The 20,048-nt window shown below is 39.2% G+C and overlaps 6 non-coding genes across 6 annotated transcripts; 1 reads left to right on the top strand and 5 right to left on the bottom strand.

Moving 5' to 3' along the window:
• Nucleotides 1–7,953: 7,953 nt before the first annotated feature.
• On the bottom strand, nt 7,954–8,169 carry LOC141285833 (small nucleolar RNA U3). Its single transcript, XR_012338958.1, has one exon. It is a non-coding gene; the product is annotated as a small nucleolar RNA U3 (small nucleolar RNA).
• A 974-nt stretch (nt 8,170–9,143) lies between these two features.
• LOC141285577 (U4 spliceosomal RNA) lies at nt 9,144–9,284 on the bottom strand. Its single transcript, XR_012338703.1, has one exon. It is a non-coding gene; the product is annotated as a U4 spliceosomal RNA (small nuclear RNA).
• A 491-nt stretch (nt 9,285–9,775) lies between these two features.
• Nucleotides 9,776–9,857, top strand: trnas-gcu (transfer RNA serine (anticodon GCU)). The gene has a single exon. It is a non-coding gene; the product is annotated as a tRNA-Ser (tRNA).
• Nucleotides 9,858–10,337: 480 nt separating this feature from the next.
• On the bottom strand, nt 10,338–10,477 carry LOC141285607 (U4 spliceosomal RNA). The gene has a single exon (XR_012338731.1). It is a non-coding gene; the product is annotated as a U4 spliceosomal RNA (small nuclear RNA).
• An 8,107-nt stretch (nt 10,478–18,584) lies between these two features.
• On the bottom strand, nt 18,585–18,800 carry LOC141285821 (small nucleolar RNA U3). The gene has a single exon (XR_012338946.1). It is a non-coding gene; the product is annotated as a small nucleolar RNA U3 (small nucleolar RNA).
• A 974-nt stretch (nt 18,801–19,774) lies between these two features.
• On the bottom strand, nt 19,775–19,915 carry LOC141285586 (U4 spliceosomal RNA). The gene has a single exon (XR_012338712.1). It is a non-coding gene; the product is annotated as a U4 spliceosomal RNA (small nuclear RNA).
• Nucleotides 19,916–20,048: the final 133 nt, after the last annotated feature.

Here is a 20,048-nt window from a genome sequence, read left to right as displayed (position 1 = left end):
CCAGATCCTCTCCAATCTGACACTGTGGCAACATGGAACTTTTGCATCTACATTAATATTAGTCTGTTTGTTCTTATTCTGAGGTCACCGTAGCCGCCATATCCATTCTGTATTCCGATTAGATGGTCACTGCAGTCCCCCGGATCCAGTCCGTACCAAGAGCAGATGGTGGATCAGCACCTTCAGCCGAATGTCAGCGGATACCATGTCAACTAGATGAGCCCCAGAGACAGATCATCAGTAAAGAATGAATCCACATGCCACAGCAAACTCGAGCTGGTGAAAATGTTCACCAAACACCCGCCGCTGACTTCTTTTAAAAGAAGCCAACTTATTGAAGGTGCACAGGATAAACGCCCTGAGAAAGCTGTGCCTCGCAACCCTAAGAATGGCATAGGCGTTAGTGGACACCTGACGCGCGTGCAGAACACCGGCATTTCACACGTCCCTGGGCGGGTTCGAACCACCAACCTTTGCGGTTAACAGCCGAACACGCAAACCGATTGCGCCAAAGCTGGGGAACAATAGTCTGTTAAGGGGGGGGGGAGAAAAGGAAGGAGGAGGAAGAAGGGGGAAAAGAGAAAAAGAAAGAAAAAAGAGAGAGAAAAAAGAAAAAATGAGAAGAAAAGAAATGAAAGGGAATTTTATCTCTTTGAACTTCAAAGCAATGTTTTGTGAGTGTATATTTACAATAAATTATCTGAAAAAAAATGTTTTCTCTATTTTCCTGTACATTTATATGGGAGTAAGGATGATCACAGGCTTCCCAGTTCATATTACAGTGTTGCCATACATTGAAGTGTTTACTGAATGTTTTATTTATCAGTAATTATCACATAAATGATGTCCAAATGAATGAAATCATTTTTGAAATGACAAATTAATATTTTATTAGATTTATATTACTGATTATTGATATTTTATTCAAGGTTTTTGCACTTTAAATATATTTCGGCTGTAGTTATGTTCTAAAACTTATAGTACAAATAATTGTACATTTATGTATTAAATCATCCCCAAATTTATCAACATTTTTAAAAGGGCGTATAACTGTTTAATGATACTATAACAAAGACAAACAAAAAGAGTTATTTGATCATGACCAAACTTTTATTTTTCAATCAGTCACATCAATCACTATACATATAAACAAAACCGTCCAATGTCCATGGCTCGGTCTTGTGCATTAACTGCAAGTGAAATGAACAGAAAGCACAAAACAATACAAATGAATAAAACTTTAAAATATTAATGACTCCTGTGCATGTTTTGAAAGTGCTAAAGAACAGAAAACAAAACTATACTTTTAAATAAAACTGTCTTAATGTCCATGGCACTAGTGCATTCATTGCAAGTGCAAAAGAACAGAAAGCAGAAAACAATACCGATAAATAAAACTTTATCCCCTTTCTTTTTTGGACTCTTATCGATGGCACAGAGCTTGAAATGGTCTCTATCAGGCGACAACAATCTGACCACTGGGCAAGTGGGGCAGCGGTGGTGAATGTATGCCTCTTCACGCTCTTCACCCCTGGAGTGAACCTGTGTCCAGCCTGCTCTGCTGTCTGGCAGCAAACATCACTCTCTTCTTATCGTAATCCAGCAGGTTCTGCCAACTATATTGCCCACCTAAGCAGAGAGAGCATATAATACATGGCAAATGAGAAAACAAAACAAGTGGTAGTGTCAACATGTGACAGGTCAAGAAGAAAAAGTAGAGAAACTGACCTGCTGGTTGGTGAGAGCCAAAGATGGCTGATTACTGAGCTCTACAAGATACTCCACAAGGCTGTCCACTTTGTCCAGCACACCAGCACTATCCAAAGCCTGGGAGAAAAAATATAAAGAAAAAAAAAACAGAAATGAACAACATTATGAGTACAGTGAAGTTTGAATTTTCCTAGAAATTTAACAATATTACATGAAACAAAATTACATACATGCATACAAGATATTTACATACCACAGACTCGTCAGGAGATGCTGAGGCACCTGGCGTGAAGGAGGCATCAGGCTGAGTGGAGGACAGAGAGAAGCTTGGGTCATCGGTAAGACTCGACTCAGTAATGTCAAATGTTTGGTCCTCCCTGAAGCCCTCCTCTTCTTCATCCTCACCTTCATCCACATCCTCCAGCATGTTCTCTGTCTCTTCTGAGTCAGGGTCCACTACCAGGGGCTGTCCAGTCTGACTCAGGAGGTAGTCAACACCAAGCAGCTCTCCTATGAAAAAAACAAATATATAAATAATAATAAAAGGAAACACAAATACAGGATCAGTCAAAAGTTTGGACACATTACTATTTTTAATGTTTTTTGAAAGAAGTTCATCGATCCTGCATTTATTTGATAAAAATAAAGAAAACATCAGTAATATTGTAAAATGTCATTACAGTTTAAATTTATAGTTCCATAAACTTTAAATTTAAATTATTTCTGTCATCAACGCTGAATATTTAGCTATCATTTTAGAAATCATTCTAATTAGCTAATTTATTACCAATGTTGGACACAGTTGTGCTGCTTAATGTATTTTTTTTATGTAATCTGTGATACTTTTTTTAGGATTCATTGAAGAATAAAAAGTTCAATAAAGAACAGCATTAGAAATAAAATAGAAAATCTTCTTTAACGATATACAGGACTGTTCAAAAGAGAAATTAATGCTGTTCTTTTAACTTTTTATTCATCAATGAATTCTGCAAAACATATCAGTTTTCATTTAAAAAAATAAAAAATAAATACAAATATGCAGTACAAGTTATTTTGCTGTTTTTTCCAGTATTTTTGATCAAATAAATGCAGGCTTAAAAAGTCACTTCTTTCAAAAACATTAAACACAGTCATGTGTAAAAATGTTTGACAAATAATGTACACATTCATATTCTACAATGAGATACAGGTAACTTTACCTTCTGGTAGAGGTTGTACCACTTCCGCTGCCGTGGCGCTGGTCTGTTGCCTCCAGACGGACAAAACCCCAGAGCTGGCAAAAGTCCTCAACCTGGCCATCCACTCGCCATCACCCATGACCTTGTGGCTCTTTGGCTTAGTGCTCATCTAAATATAATAGGGAAATAATAGTTAGTAATGTGTATTTTTGCAAGTATTGGACAACTACACAAATGTTTTTAATTTATTTATAATGATACAATCATATCTATTCAAGCTAACTAAATCATGGCACCCATTACAACAATTAAACATTATTTTATTACTAATAAAGCAAAATAAGGTTACACTTTCAAAGGTGTTAAACTACAATTATGCATATAAGTATTTGAATATTAAATTACCATATGCAGTTACTATAGGGGTAAGACTAGTGTTTTGTTTGGTTTATAATTAGTTGCATCCAATTATTTATAATTTACTGTTATTGCTATAGTAACTACATATAGCGTGTATTAATGACAATGTTAAATAAAGTGTTACCCTCCCTTTATGTCTATATAACATTGCGTTTTCATTTTAATTATTATTTGGAGCACTTTTATCTGTGTTTATACAAATGGTAATCCATCTGCAAACTCAACACTTGATTACTACAGTCACACATCAAAAGTCACAAAATCACATTACATTTTAATTAGAAATGACAATTTCTACAACAAAACATTTTTTAAATCCTAATCAAACTGAAAAAAAAAGAATACATGTGTTTATTATGCAAAATTACAGGCAAATGGTGTTTTATATGTGAGATTTTAGGCAAGTCATGAAAACCAAACATGATCATTTCACTTTCACATTACAGACCTGCAAACTCATCAGAGAAAAAAAGGTGACAGTCTCTGGAGGGGGGGAACGGGGGGGGGGTCTGACTTGAACTCAAGTAAGAACAACTAAAAACAACAAAAGGACCAAAACACAAATTATATTATACTGAAAAACATTATTTTTTTTCCTTCTTAGCCTGGACAAGGGTTTCACAAACACACACACGCACGCAAACGCCATGGAGGGAAACTGAAAAACATTCACAAACTATTTAATATATTTTACAGTTCAAGATAAAACTTAAAAGATGTAGTTATTAAATTATATGAAATATTTCAATATATAGGAATTATCGATTCACATTGAGTGCATTATTTATTTTTTATACCATCAGGCATCAATATTTAACGTAGTTTGTAGTGAACTATATAGAAGTATTTAAATAATTCACCCTTATAGGCTGTTTGTGTGTGAGCTTAATGTCTTTCTGCACTTGCTATAATATATATAATATATATATACACATACACACACTTAAGGGCAGTACAAGTACTACAATTTATTATACTAGATATTGTATAATAAATCAAAAAGAAAGCCGTCTTGAAAAATATAGGGAGTTTAAAAGGCAGCTGCATAATAAATAATCCTCTGCTGCCATCTATTGGTTATATGGGTAATTCCATATTATTTTAAAAAAAGACGTTTTCTGCGAAAAGTCATTTTGTCCGATGCAGTTTTTTATGAATGAAAAATTAGTCCTTGAAGTACATTTTATTTCACAACTGTAGAGTTGGAAAATAATAAAGGCTTTAAAATATTGTGATAAGATTTTAAAAATGTGTTCATGACTTTGAAGGCAAGTTAGTGATTATCAAGAATACGATTAAGATGTCCTTGAAGAGAATTATGGCTTGCTAGCTAACGTTAGCCTAAACACGTTATGACAGTGTTTAGCTGTCAGTATTTAAATGTACAACTATGCAGATACAGAGAGTACAGGATTACCAGGCTCCGCATTTAAATGATATGTTGTTAAATAATAGTAAACTGAATGTTCACGCCGCTAACATTGTTTATAATGTTGCAATTATCATTTTTCTCAGTTTCTGATAAGAACGAGGCAGTAGATGAGTCTCAAGAGTGTTCACCTAATATATAGCACATATAAAATGAGCTTTAGCGGAAGTTTACGAGCTGCTTATCTTTATGCAGAAGTTCTAAAGAACGCTCCGTGCATACGGTCATTTCAATTTCCATCAGAGTTTCTACATTAGGTCAGGTGTCTCTTGACAGGCGCGAACACAGATGGCAGTGTGTTTCAAGATACTGAAGCAAGCGCTGAGATTGGTCCAGGAAAAATGTCATTTATAAGAATTGTCCAATAATGGCCTACATGGCACGCAAGCCCACCCCCACCTCCCTCTCTTGACAGGCGCGAGCTCAGTTGAGATTCCGATCGGCCCAGATGTCAAGCCCAACCCCCCCCCCCCCCTTCCTAAAAAAACTCTCCGGTTCTACACGATTCACGTGAATGACCCAATTGACAATGAAAACGGCGATTATCGCCGAAAAGCGACAAGTTTGCAGGTATGACATTAGTAAAACCATGGTGTTTTTTTCATTCACGATTTTATTCATAGTAAGACTGTTTATATTGAGTTTAATAAGTAAGATTACAGGCAAACTGTGTTTAATGTGATATTATAGGCAAGGCATGAAAAGAAAACATGATTACTACACTTTCACTATAGTAAAACCATGGTAAATGACAATGAACACAAGCATAACGTTTTTTTGTTCATTCAGATTTTAATTTATAGTAAGACTGTGTTCATGCAGTTGTAATCGATCAGCCAAAAACACAACTAGGCTTTCACTATGGTAATAACATGGTGAATTGTCATAAGGAATGACCATTTACAGCTGAAAAATAAATCCAACTTCAGAACGAGTAAATTTAGTTTAATGAGTAAGATTACAGGCAAACTGTGTTTAAAATGAGAGATTATAGGCAATTCATTAAAACAAAACATGATTACTACACTCTCACTATAGTAAAACCATGGTAAATAAAGATAAACACAAGGAAAATGGGTTTTGTTTGTTTTGTTCATTCGGATTTTAATTTAAGACTGTGTTCATACAGTTGTAATCGATCAGCCAAAAACACAACATGGTTACTACGATTCACTACAGTAAAAACACGGTAAATTGTCATAAAGAATGACTACATTTACAGCTGAAACACGTTTTTTTTCCATTTAAATTGAACTTCAGAAGGTGTAAATGGAGTTTAATAAGGAAGATTAGAGGCAAACTAACATTGTTTCATTCACAAGTCGCGAGTCAAAAGTTTATGAACACACAAAAACGGATGAACGACGGACGAAAACGTAACGAGTTACCAATTGAGAACACTGTAAACACATATGAAGAAAGAAGCAAACATGCATTACTTACTTTGAAAAGTTATTAGATGTTCCGTTCGTCTGATTTTTTACATGAATTAGAATAAAGCTAAGCACGGTGGGTGGCTGCGTCCATTCTCATTCGGCAACGCGATTGGCTCTCAACAATGGAGCGCGTGCGATGCGATTGGCGCCTCGTCCATTCTCACAATGGACGGCGAGCGACGCGATTGGCTCTCGTCCATTCTCACAATGGACGGCGAGCGACGCGATTGGACGAGGAGACGGCCGCGGAAACAGACGATCCTGCTCCAGGTAGCGCCACAGAGACAGACATTGCGCATCTGCTGCCGCGGGATCACGGTTGTAAAAGCAAGGGTTAGGGTAAGGGATTAGAATCGCACGTACTAACAGGCTGTTTTGAAAGATGTTTCCGGAGCTCGCAAAATCCACTTAGCCTGTGCGGAGAATGGGCACGCTGGAGCCCGCCACCCTGTTGGGAAGAAAGAGCGCCAACAGAGCCGCCCAACGTGGGGCTCGAACCCACGACCCTGAGATTAAGAGTGTCATGCTCTACCGACTGAGCTAGCCGGGCTGGTTGTGGTCTCCTTCACCGGGTCGGACGCAGTTTTCATCGGCTCCCAAATGACACAGGCGAAACGGAGGCTCTCGCGTTGTGCAAGACTGTCGAGCCGTCCCGTGGGTAGTGCTTAGAGCAGGCTTAGAGTTTTCTTCTGTCAGTTTTGACCCAATCTGTTATTGGGAAGCGCAGTTTGACCCAGCAGTGCGGGCCAACAACATGTTCTGTCTTGCCGCGTGAAGGCGGTTCAATGCTTTGGTCAGCGTATGGTTGAGATGTGATTTTCCACCAATTTGGAGCACCTTTCTTATGGAAATCAAGGATAAATCTATATAAGGATAAGGATAAATCTTCTATATTTCGGTGGTCTTTTGCAAACACTAGATTTATATGTCAATTCCAACATAACACCGACTGTTACGCAACAGTCCCGGGATCGTTAATAGTTACGCCTCCAACATTTGCATCGCCCAATCATCGGTAACGTCAGTACATCAGTAAAACAAGGCAAGCCACTGAAGGGACACGGTTAGCTTAATGCTAGCGCTAGCCTGTTACATTGCAGTACAAAAGATATCACTTACCACATAAACAGAGAGATGACTGTGCTGATGATGGTGAATGATGGAGAAATAACTGCGCTGATGATGGCGAATGATTTACAGATCCAGAGTATCACCGAGAAGCAGCTGAACTTGTGTGGTAAGAAGCGCTCCCTCTGCATTATAACTTTACACAGAGCACATGGATCACAGTATTGAGACTAAAATGTCTGCGATACAAAACGGCAGATTCAACAAACCACATATTAAAAGCCGCTAGAGCTCCTAATTAAATATATATTTTTATCAATGTGCCAGCTATAGAGATGAGCAGCTCTGTGAAACAGCCAATCGGAGCAGAGCTCATTAATATTCATGAAGCTTCCAAAAAAGGCAATAACAGAGCATTTCATTCTAGGGACAAATCCTAGGGTTGTAAATGGTCCTGTAAAACCGTTTCTGGAGATTGTTTGCCCTTTCCTATGCCATATACCTTCTATGCAGATATCAAAGAACAAATTAAAATATTCTCTCAATGCATTTTATGGCAACTTTAAGTTGATAGAACCAGCTGACATCTTATCCTGACATTCTGAATATCAAGGATGGTGACACCCACCAAGAAAAATGTAAAAAAAAAAAAAAAAAATCTCAATCATAACGATTTATAAGATTTTTAATCTGATATTTACATTTTTCAGAGACCACTCTGACCATACTCTCTTCTTCTATGCTGCTTAAATGCCACACAGAACGTTCATCAATGGTTTGGAGCATATGAAATAAACCATTACTCCACACCCGATTCACGCTCAGAAAAGAGTATCAAAGCTCATCATCGTAGTTTGGGAGACACTACACTTTTGAAACACATTTCTTAGTTAGAAACTATAGAAATGATCCCTGAAAGTATAGTCTTGACCTCCATTTTGCAAAACCAGCTTAGGCGAATTCTGACACTTTGAGTCTCAGAGATGGTTACAACCTAACAACAGAGATGAGAAAAGTTACATTTGAAACATCATTAGAGTCCTAAAATTTTGTTTGTAATTTTAGTTGGATGCAGTTTTCATTGGCCCCCAAATTACACAGGCGAAACTGAGGCTCTCGCGTTGTGCGAGACTGTCAACCCGTCCCGTGGGTAGGGCTTAAAGCAGGCTTAGAGATTTCTTCTGTCAGTTTTGACCCAATCTGTTTTTGGGAAGCGCAGTTTGACCCAGCAGTGCGGGCCAACAACATGTTCTGTTTTGCCGCGTGAAGGCGGTTTAATGCTTTGGACAGCGTATGGTTGAGATGTGATTTTCCACCAATTTGGGGCACCTTTCTTATGGAAATCAAGGATGATTTCATGGGAAATGGCAAACTGGTGTAGCGTTTGGCTAATAAGCTAAAGCTACAAAGGATGTACCGGTGCCCCGTCGTCCGAGCAGAATCCACATTCGGCCGTAATCGGAGGTTACTACTAACGTTCGATTGTGTCTCATAGGGAGTTTGGCGCAGGGCCTCAGTGGAAAACAGGCCCTCGACGGCTGAAACAAAAGACGAAGAATGCATCCACATGCACATGAATCAGGAATGTTAAATAAAGAAACCCCGCCGGATGACGAGGTGGTCCAGTGGTTAAGGCGGTGGTAGGCTAATACATTGTGCTCGACACGCATTCGAAGCTTTAGCGCCACTGAGAGGCCACCGGACCAGACAGGCCCAACATGTTTACGATGGGTAACGGTGAGCTGTAATTGCGCTGCAGTTTAACGATACTTGTCTTGAGAACATATTGACAAAACAAAAAAACCTTCTGGCTCTGGCGCACTATCATCAGCAGACCGTTTTTTTGGCGAGGAAAAAAAACCCTAAATGAAACAAGGCTATATTTCTCAACAAAACTCTAAGCCTCCAGAGAGACAAGCAAAAATTGCCAAAGATAACTGTATTTCAAGTCATCCTGGCGGGGTATTGGGTAAAGTTTTCAACCAGCAATGATCGCGCCTCGGACAAACCTCATAGGCTACAATATTGCCTTTGCGAAAGAATGCCGGCGACGGTCGTGACCTTTTTCTGCACCTACGTGGATGTGAACCGACAAGGTGGTAGCAAGCTTTAAACTGCCGCACAAACAGTCTCCTGCCACGGGTTGCTGCACCGTGTTTCTACGGAACAGATTAGAGGTGTGTAAAAGACGGCTCATTCACTATTCCCTCTGTGCTCAAAACAGCCTGCTGAAAGCACGGCAGCAGCAGCTGAAAAGGTCCGCAGCATGGCCTATCTCGGTCAGCAAGGGGACGGGGTGGCCGAGTGGTTAAGGCGATGGACTGCTAATCCATTGTGCTCTGTGCAATGGTTGGAATCCCATTCTTGTCGTTCGGTTCCTTTAGCACTGGACCTTAATCCGGGTCCTGGGGACCCCATGCTAAACTTTTTGTGTGTCCTCCTTATCTAACACACTCAGTTCAGTTCTTTGAGTTCTCTACTAATGAACTGATGATCTGAATCAGGAGTGCTAAATAAAAGATGTCGCGTAAAATGACGAGGTGGCCGAGTGGTTAAGGCGATGGACTGCTAATCCATTGTGCTCTGCACGCATGGGTTCGAATCCCATCCTCGTCGTTCGGCTCCTTTAGCAGTAAACCTCGGTCCTGGGGACCCCACTCTGCGCTTTTTGTGTCTTCCTTATCTGACACACTCAGTTCAGTTCACTGAGTGCTCTACTAATGAGCTGATGGTCTGAATCGGGAGTGTTAAATAAAAGGACCACGGAAAGTGACGAGGTGGTCGAGTAGTTAAGGCTAATCCGTTGTGCTAGGCACACCTTGGTTTGTGTGGGTTTGAATCCCGTCCTCTTCATTTGATGATTTAGCACCACTGAGAGCCCACCAGAACAGACAGGCCCAACCTGTATACGATGGGTAGCGGTGAGCTGTGATTGTGCTGTAGTTTAATGATACCTGCAGCGAAGTCTTGAGAGCATATTGACAAAACAACAAATCTTCTGGCTCCGGCACGCTATGATCTGTAGACACCTCTTTGACGAGGACCAACAACCAGCCACTCCAACAAAACGAAGCAAAACTTTGTTTTTCAAGAAGCGTCCAGAGAGACCGGCAAAAACTGTCGAAGCTGACTGTATTTCAAATCATCCCGATGGGATATCGGGGAAAGTTTACAACCAGCAATGATCACACCTCAGATAAACCACACAAGCTACAACATTGCCTCTGCGATAGAATACCGGTGACGGTCGTGACCTTTTCTTGCAGCTACGTGGATGTGATCCGACAAGGTGATAGCAAGCTGGATGAGCCCCAGAGACAGATCATCAGTGAAGACCTCTTCACCTAGACGGCCATCGACGCAAGACTGTGAAAACCAGATCCTCTCCAATCTGACACTGTGGCAACATGGAACTTTTGCATCTACATTAATATTAGTCTGTTTGTTCTTATTCTGAGGTCACCGTAGCCGCCATATCCATTCTGTATTCCGATTAGATGGTCACTGCAGTCCCCCGGATCCAGTCCGTACCAAGAGCAGATGGTGGATCAGCACCTTCAGCCGAATGTCAGCGGATACCATGTCAACTAGATGAGCCCCAGAGACAGATCATCAGTAAAGAATGAATCCACATGCCACAGCAAACTCGAGCTGGTGAAAATGTTCACCAAACACCCGCCGCTGACTTCTTTTAAAAGAAGCCAACTTATTGAAGGTGCACAGGATAAACGCCCTGAGAAAGCTGTGCCTCGCAACCCTAAGAATGGCATAGGCGTTAGTGGACACCTGACGCGCGTGCAGAACACCGGCATTTCACACGTCCCTGGGCGGGTTCGAACCACCAACCTTTGCGGTTAACAGCCGAACACGCAAACCGATTGCGCCAAAGCTGGGGAACAATAGTCTGTTAAGGGGGGGGGGAGAAAAGGAAGGAGGAGGAAGAAGGGGGAAAAGAGAAAAAGAAAGAAAAAAGAGAGAGAAAAAAGAAAAAATGAGAAGAAAAGAAATGAAAGGGAATTTTATCTCTTTGAACTTCAAAGCAATGTTTTGTGAGTGTATATTTACAATAAATTATCTGAAAAAAAATGTTTTCTCTATTTTCCTGTACATTTATATGGGAGTAAGGATGATCACAGGCTTCCCAGTTCATATTACAGTGTTGCCATACATTGAAGTGTTTACTGAATGTTTTATTTATCAGTAATTATCACATAAATGATGTCCAAATGAATGAAATCATTTTTGAAATGACAAATTAATATTTTATTAGATTTATATTACTGATTATTGATATTTTATTCAAGGTTTTTGCACTTTAAATATATTTCGGCTGTAGTTATGTTCTAAAACTTATAGTACAAATAATTGTACATTTATGTATTAAATCATCCCCAAATTTATCAACATTTTTAAAAGGGCGTATAACTGTTTAATGATACTATAACAAAGACAAACAAAAAGAGTTATTTGATCATGACCAAACTTTTATTTTTCAATCAGTCACATCAATCACTATACATATAAACAAAACCGTCCAATGTCCATGGCTCGGTCTTGTGCATTAACTGCAAGTGAAATGAACAGAAAGCACAAAACAATACAAATGAATAAAACTTTAAAATATTAATGACTCCTGTGCATGTTTTGAAAGTGCTAAAGAACAGAAAACAAAACTATACTTTTAAATAAAACTGTCTTAATGTCCATGGCACTAGTGCATTCATTGCAAGTGCAAAAGAACAGAAAGCAGAAAACAATACCGATAAATAAAACTTTATCCCCTTTCTTTTTTGGACTCTTATCGATGGCACAGAGCTTGAAATGGTCTCTATCAGGCGACAACAATCTGACCACTGGGCAAGTGGGGCAGCGGTGGTGAATGTATGCCTCTTCACGCTCTTCACCCCTGGAGTGAACCTGTGTCCAGCCTGCTCTGCTGTCTGGCAGCAAACATCACTCTCTTCTTATCGTAATCCAGCAGGTTCTGCCAACTATATTGCCCACCTAAGCAGAGAGAGCATATAATACATGGCAAATGAGAAAACAAAACAAGTGGTAGTGTCAACATGTGACAGGTCAAGAAGAAAAAGTAGAGAAACTGACCTGCTGGTTGGTGAGAGCCAAAGATGGCTGATTACTGAGCTCTACAAGATACTCCACAAGGCTGTCCACTTTGTCCAGCACACCAGCACTATCCAAAGCCTGGGAGAAAAAATATAAAGAAAAAAAAAACAGAAATGAACAACATTATGAGTACAGTGAAGTTTGAATTTTCCTAGAAATTTAACAATATTACATGAAACAAAATTACATACATGCATACAAGATATTTACATACCACAGACTCGTCAGGAGATGCTGAGGCACCTGGCGTGAAGGAGGCATCAGGCTGAGTGGAGGACAGAGAGAAGCTTGGGTCATCGGTAAGACTCGACTCAGTAATGTCAAATGTTTGGTCCTCCCTGAAGCCCTCCTCTTCTTCATCCTCACCTTCATCCACATCCTCCAGCATGTTCTCTGTCTCTTCTGAGTCAGGGTCCACTACCAGGGGCTGTCCAGTCTGACTCAGGAGGTAGTCAACACCAAGCAGCTCTCCTATGAAAAAAACAAATATATAAATAATAATAAAAGGAAACACAAATACAGGATCAGTCAAAAGTTTGGACACATTACTATTTTTAATGTTTTTTGAAAGAAGTTCATCGATCCTGCATTTATTTGATAAAAATAAAGAAAACATCAGTAATATTGTAAAATGTCATTACAGTTTAAATTTATAGTTCCATAAACTTTAAATTTAAATTATTTCTGTCATCAACGCTGAATATTTAGCTATCATTTTAGAAATCATTCTAATTAGCTAATTTATTACCAATGTTGGACACAGTTGTGCTGCTTAATGTATTTTTTTTATGTAATCTGTGATACTTTTTTTAGGATTCATTGAAGAATAAAAAGTTCAATAAAGAACAGCATTAGAAATAAAATAGAAAATCTTCTTTAACGATATACAGGACTGTTCAAAAGAGAAATTAATGCTGTTCTTTTAACTTTTTATTCATCAATGAATTCTGCAAAACATATCAGTTTTCATTTAAAAAAATAAAAAATAAATACAAATATGCAGTACAAGTTATTTTGCTGTTTTTTCCAGTATTTTTGATCAAATAAATGCAGGCTTAAAAAGTCACTTCTTTCAAAAACATTAAACACAGTCATGTGTAAAAATGTTTGACAAATAATGTACACATTCATATTCTACAATGAGATACAGGTAACTTTACCTTCTGGTAGAGGTTGTACCACTTCCGCTGCCGTGGCGCTGGTCTGTTGCCTCCAGACGGACAAAACCCCAGAGCTGGCAAAAGTCCTCAACCTGGCCATCCACTCGCCATCACCCATGACCTTGTGGCTCTTTGGCTTAGTGCTCATCTAAATATAATAGGGAAATAATAGTTAGTAATGTGTATTTTTGCAAGTATTGGACAACTACACAAATGTTTTTAATTTATTTATAATGATACAATCATATCTATTCAAGCTAACTAAATCATGGCACCCATTACAACAATTAAACATTATTTTATTACTAATAAAGCAAAATAAGGTTACACTTTCAAAGGTGTTAAACTACAATTATGCATATAAGTATTTGAATATTAAATTACCATATGCAGTTACTATAGGGGTAAGACTAGTGTTTTGTTTGGTTTATAATTAGTTGCATCCAATTATTTATAATTTACTGTTATTGCTATAGTAACTACATATAGCGTGTATTAATGACAATGTTAAATAAAGTGTTACCCTCCCTTTATGTCTATATAACATTGCGTTTTCATTTTAATTATTATTTGGAGCACTTTTATCTGTGTTTATACAAATGGTAATCCATCTGCAAACTCAACACTTGATTACTACAGTCACACATCAAAAGTCACAAAATCACATTACATTTTAATTAGAAATGACAATTTCTACAACAAAACATTTTTTAAATCCTAATCAAACTGAAAAAAAAAGAATACATGTGTTTATTATGCAAAATTACAGGCAAATGGTGTTTTATATGTGAGATTTTAGGCAAGTCATGAAAACCAAACATGATCATTTCACTTTCACATTACAGACCTGCAAACTCATCAGAGAAAAAAAGGTGACAGTCTCTGGAGGGGGGGAACGGGGGGGGGGGGGGGGGGTCTGACTTGAACTCAAGTAAGAACAACTAAAAACAACAAAAGGACCAAAACACAAATTATATTATACTGAAAAACATTATTTTTTTTCCTTCTTAGCCTGGACAAGGGTTTCACAAACACACACACGCACGCAAACGCCATGGAGGGAAACTGAAAAACATTCACAAACTATTTAATATATTTTACAGTTCAAGATAAAACTTAAAAGATGTAGTTATTAAATTATATGAAATATTTCAATATAAAGGAATTATCGATTCACATTGAGTGCATTATTTATTTTTTATACCATCAGGCATCAATATTTAACGTAGTTTGTAGTGAACTATATAGAAGTATTTAAATAATTCACCCTTATAGGCTGTTTGTGTGTGAGCTTAATGTCTTTCTGCACTTGCTATAATATATATAATATATATATACACATACACACACTTAAGGGCAGTACAAGTACTACAATTTATTATACTAGATATTGTATAATAAATCAAAAAGAAAGCCGTCTTGAAAAATATAGGGAGTTTAAAAGGCAGCTGCATAATAAATAATCCTCTGCTGCCATCTATTGGTTATATGGGTAATTCCATATTATTTTAAAAAAAGACGTTTTCTGCGAAAAGTCATTTTGTCCGATGCAGTTTTTTATGAATGAAAAATTAGTCCTTGAAGTACATTTTATTTCACAACTGTAGAGTTGGAAAATAATAAAGGCTTTAAAATATTGTGATAAGATTTTAAAAATGTGTTCATGACTTTGAAGGCAAGTTAGTGATTATCAAGAATACGATTAAGATGTCCTTGAAGAGAATTATGGCTTGCTAGCTAACGTTAGCCTAAACACGTTATGACAGTGTTTAGCTGTCAGTATTTAAATGTACAACTATGCAGATACAGAGAGTACAGGATTACCAGGCTCCGCATTTAAATGATATGTTGTTAAATAATAGTAAACTGAATGTTCACGCCGCTAACATTGTTTATAATGTTGCAATTATCATTTTTCTCAGTTTCTGATAAGAACGAGGCAGTAGATGAGTCTCAAGAGTGTTCACCTAATATATAGCACATATAAAATGAGCTTTAGCGGAAGTTTACGAGCTGCTTATCTTTATGCAGAAGTTCTAAAGAACGCTCCGTGCATACGGTCATTTCAATTTCCATCAGAGTTTCTACATTAGGTCAGGTGTCTCTTGACAGGCGCGAACACAGATGGCAGTGTGTTTCAAGATACTGAAGCAAGCGCTGAGATTGGTCCAGGAAAAATGTCATTTATAAGAATTGTCCAATAATGGCCTACATGGCACGCAAGCCCACCCCCACCTCCCTCTCTTGACAGGCGCGAGCTCAGTTGAGATTCCGATCGGCCCAGATGTCAAGCCCAACCCCCCCCCCCCCCTTCCTAAAAAAACTCTCCGGTTCTACACGATTCACGTGAATGACCCAATTGACAATGAAAACGGCGATTATCGCCGAAAAGCGACAAGTTTGCAGGTATGACATTAGTAAAACCATGGTGTTTTTTTCATTCACGATTTTATTCATAGTAAGACTGTTTATATTGAGTTTAATAAGTAAGATTACAGGCAAACTGTGTTTAATGTGATATTATAGGCAAGGCATGAAAAGAAAACATGATTACTACACTTTCACTATAGTAAAACCATGGTAAATGACAATGAACACAAGCATAACGTTTTTTTGTTCATTCAGATTTTAATTTATAGTAAGACTGTGTTCATGCAGTTGTAATCGATCAGCCAAAAACACAACTAGGCTTTCACTATGGTAATAACATGGTGAATTGTCATAAGGAATGACCATTTACAGCTGAAAAATAAATCCAACTTCAGAACGAGTAAATTTAGTTTAATGAGTAAGATTACAGGCAAACTGTGTTTAAAATGAGAGATTATAGGCAATTCATTAAAACAAAACATGATTACTACACTCTCACTATAGTAAAACCATGGTAAATAAAGATAAACACAAGGAAAATGGGTTTTGTTTGTTTTGTTCATTCGGATTTTAATTTAAGACTGTGTTCATACAGTTGTAATCGATCAGCCAAAAACACAACATGGTTACTACGATTCACTACAGTAAAAACACGGTAAATTGTCATAAAGAATGACTACATTTACAGCTGAAACACGTTTTTTTTCCATTTAAATTGAACTTCAGAAGGTGTAAATGGAGTTTAATAAGGAAGATTAGAGGCAAACTAACATTGTTTCATTCACAAGTCGCGAGTCAAAAGTTTATGAACACACAAAAACGGATGAACGACGGACGAAAACGTAACGAGTTACCAATTGAGAACACTGTAAACACATATGAAGAAAGAAGCAAACATGCATTACTTACTTTGAAAAGTTATTAGATGTTCCGTTCGTCTGATTTTTTACATGAATTAGAATAAAGCTAAGCACGGTGGGTGGCTGCGTCCATTCTCATTCGGCAACGCGATTGGCTCTCAACAATGGAGCGCGTGCGATGCGATTGGCGCCTCGTCCATTCTCACAATGGACGGCGAGCGACGCGATTGGCTCTCGTCCATTCTCACAATGGACGGCGAGCGACGCGATTGGACGAGGAGACGGCCGCGGAAACAGACGATCCTGCTCCAGGTAGCGCCACAGAGACAGACATTGCGCATCTGCTGCCGCGGGATCACGGTTGTAAAAGCAAGGGTTAGGGTAAGGGATTAGAATCGCACGTACTAACAGGCTGTTTTGAAAGATGTTTCCGGAGCTCGCAAAATCCACTTAGCCTGTGCGGAGAATGGGCACGCTGGAGCCCGCCACCCTGTTGGGAAGAAAGAGCGCCAACAGAGCCGCCCAACGTGGGGCTCGAACCCACGACCCTGAGATTAAGAGTCTCATGCTCTACCGACTGAGCTAGCCGGGCTGGTTGTGGTCTCCTTCACCGGGTCGGACGCAGTTTTCATCGGCTCCCAAATGACACAGGCGAAACGGAGGCTCTCGCGTTGTGCAAGACTGTCGAGCCGTCCCGTGGGTAGTGCTTAGAGCAGGCTTAGAGTTTTCTTCTTTCAGTTTTGACCCAATCTGTTATTGGGAAGCGCAGTTTGACCCAGCAGTGCGGGCCAACAACATGTTCTGTCTTGCCGCGTGAAGGCGGTTCAATGCTTTGGTCAGCGTATGGTTGAGATGTGATTTTCCACCAATTTGGGGCACCTTTCTTATGGAAATCAAGGATAAATCTATATAAGGATAAGGATAAATCTTCTATATTTCGGTGGTCTTTTGCAAACACTAGATTTATATGTCAATTCCAACATAACACCGACTGTTACGCAACAGTCCCGGGATCGTTAATAGTTACGCCTCCAACATTTGCATCGCCCAATCATCGGTAACGTCAGTACATCAGTAAAACAAGGCAAGCCACTGAAGGGACACGGTTAGCTTAATGCTAGCGCTAGCCTGTTACATTGCAGTACAAAAGATATCACTTACCACATAAACAGAGAGATGACTGTGCTGATGATGGTGAATGATGGAGAAATAACTGCGCTGATGATGGCGAATGATTTACAGATCCAGAGTATCACCGAGAAGCAGCTGAACTTGTGTGGTAAGAAGCGCTCCCTCTGCATTATAACTTTACACAGAGCACATGGATCACAGTATTGAGACTAAAATGTCTGCGATACAAAACGGCAGATTCAACAAACCACATATTAAAAGCCGCTAGAGCTCCTAATTAAATATATATTTTTATCAATGTGCCAGCTATAGAGATGAGCAGCTCTGTGAAACAGCCAATCGGAGCAGAGCTCATTAATATTCATGAAGCTTCCAAAAAAGGCAATAACAGAGCATTTCATTCTAGGGACAAATCCTAGAGTTGTAAATGGTCCTGTAAAACCGTTTCTGGAGATTGTTTGCCCTTTCCTATGCCATATACCTTCTATGCAGATATCAAAGAACAAATTAAAATATTCTCTCAATGCATTTTATGGCAACTTTAAGTTGATAGAACCAGCTGACATCTTATCCTGACATTCTGAATATCAAGGATGGTGACACCCACCAAGAAAAATGTAAAAAAAAAAAAAAAAAAAAAAAAATCTCAATCATAACGATTTATAAGATTTTTAATCTGATATTTACATTTTTCAGAGACCACTCTGACCATACTCTCTTCTTCTATGCTGCTTAAATGCCACACAGAACGTTCATCAATGGTTTGGAGCATATGAAATAAACCATTACTCCACACCCGATTCACGCTCAGAAAAGAGTATCAAAGCTCATCATCGTAGTTTGGGAGACACTACACTTTTGAAACACATTTCTTAGTTAGAAACTATAGAAATGATCCCTGAAAGTATAGTCTTGACCTCCATTTTGCAAAACCAGCTTAGGCGAATTCTGACACTTTGAGTCTCAGAGATGGTTACAACCTAACAACAGAGATGAGAAAAGTTACATTTGAAACATCATTAGAGTCCTAAAATTTTGTTTGTAATTTTAGTTGGATGCAGTTTTCATTGGCCCCCAAATTACACAGGCGAAACTGAGGCTCTCGCGTTGTGCGAGACTGTCAACCCGTCCCGTGGGTAGGGCTTAAAGCAGGCTTAGAGATTTCTTCTGTCAGTTTTGACCCAATCTGTTTTTGGGAAGCGCAGTTTGACCCAGCAGTGCGGGCCAACAACATGTTCTGTTTTGCCGCGTGAAGGCGGTTTAATGCTTTGGACAGCGTATGGTTGAGATGTGATTTTCCACCAATTTGGGGCACCTTTCTTATGGAAATCAAGGATGATTTCATGGGAAATGGCAAACTGGTGTAGCGTTTGGCTAATAAGCTAAAGCTACAAAGGATGTACCGGTGCCCCGTCGTCCGAGCAGAATCCACATTCGGCCGTAATCGGAGGTTACTACTAACGTTCGATTGTGTCTCATAGGGAGTTTGGCGCAGGGCCTCAGTGGAAAACAGGCCCTCGACGGCTGAAACAAAAGACGAAGAATGCATCCACATGCACATGAATCAGGAATGTTAAATAAAGAAACCCCGCCGGATGACGAGGTGGTCCAGTGGTTAAGGCGGTGGTAGGCTAATACATTGTGCTCGACACGCATTCGAAGCTTTAGCGCCACTGAGAGGCCACCGGACCAGACAGGCCCAACATGTTTACGATGGGTAACGGTGAGCTGTAATTGCGCTGCAGTTTAACGATACTTGTCTTGAGAACATATTGACAAAACAAAAAAACCTTCTGGCTCTGGCGCACTATCATCAGCAGACCGTTTTTTTGGCGAGGAAAAAAAACCCTAAACGAAACAAGGCTATATTTCTCAACAAAACTTTAAGCCTCCAGAGAGACAAGCAAAAATTGCCAAAGATAACTGTATTTCAAGTCATCCTGGCGGCATATTGGGTAAAGTTTTCAACCAGCAATGATCGCGCCTCGGACAAACCTCATAGGCTACAATATTGCCTCTGCGAAAGAATGCCGGCGACGGTCGTGACCTTTTTCTGCACCTACGTGGATGTGAACCGACAAGGTGGTAGCAAGCTTTAAACTGCCGCACAAACAGTCTCCTGCCACGGGTTGCTGCACCGTGTTTCTATGGAACAGATTAGA

This window comes from Garra rufa, chromosome 14 (genome assembly GCF_049309525.1).
Source record: "Garra rufa chromosome 14, GarRuf1.0, whole genome shotgun sequence".
Lineage (NCBI taxonomy): Eukaryota > Metazoa > Chordata > Actinopteri > Cypriniformes > Cyprinidae > Garra > Garra rufa.
This window is presented reverse-complemented; position numbering and strand designations above follow the sequence as displayed.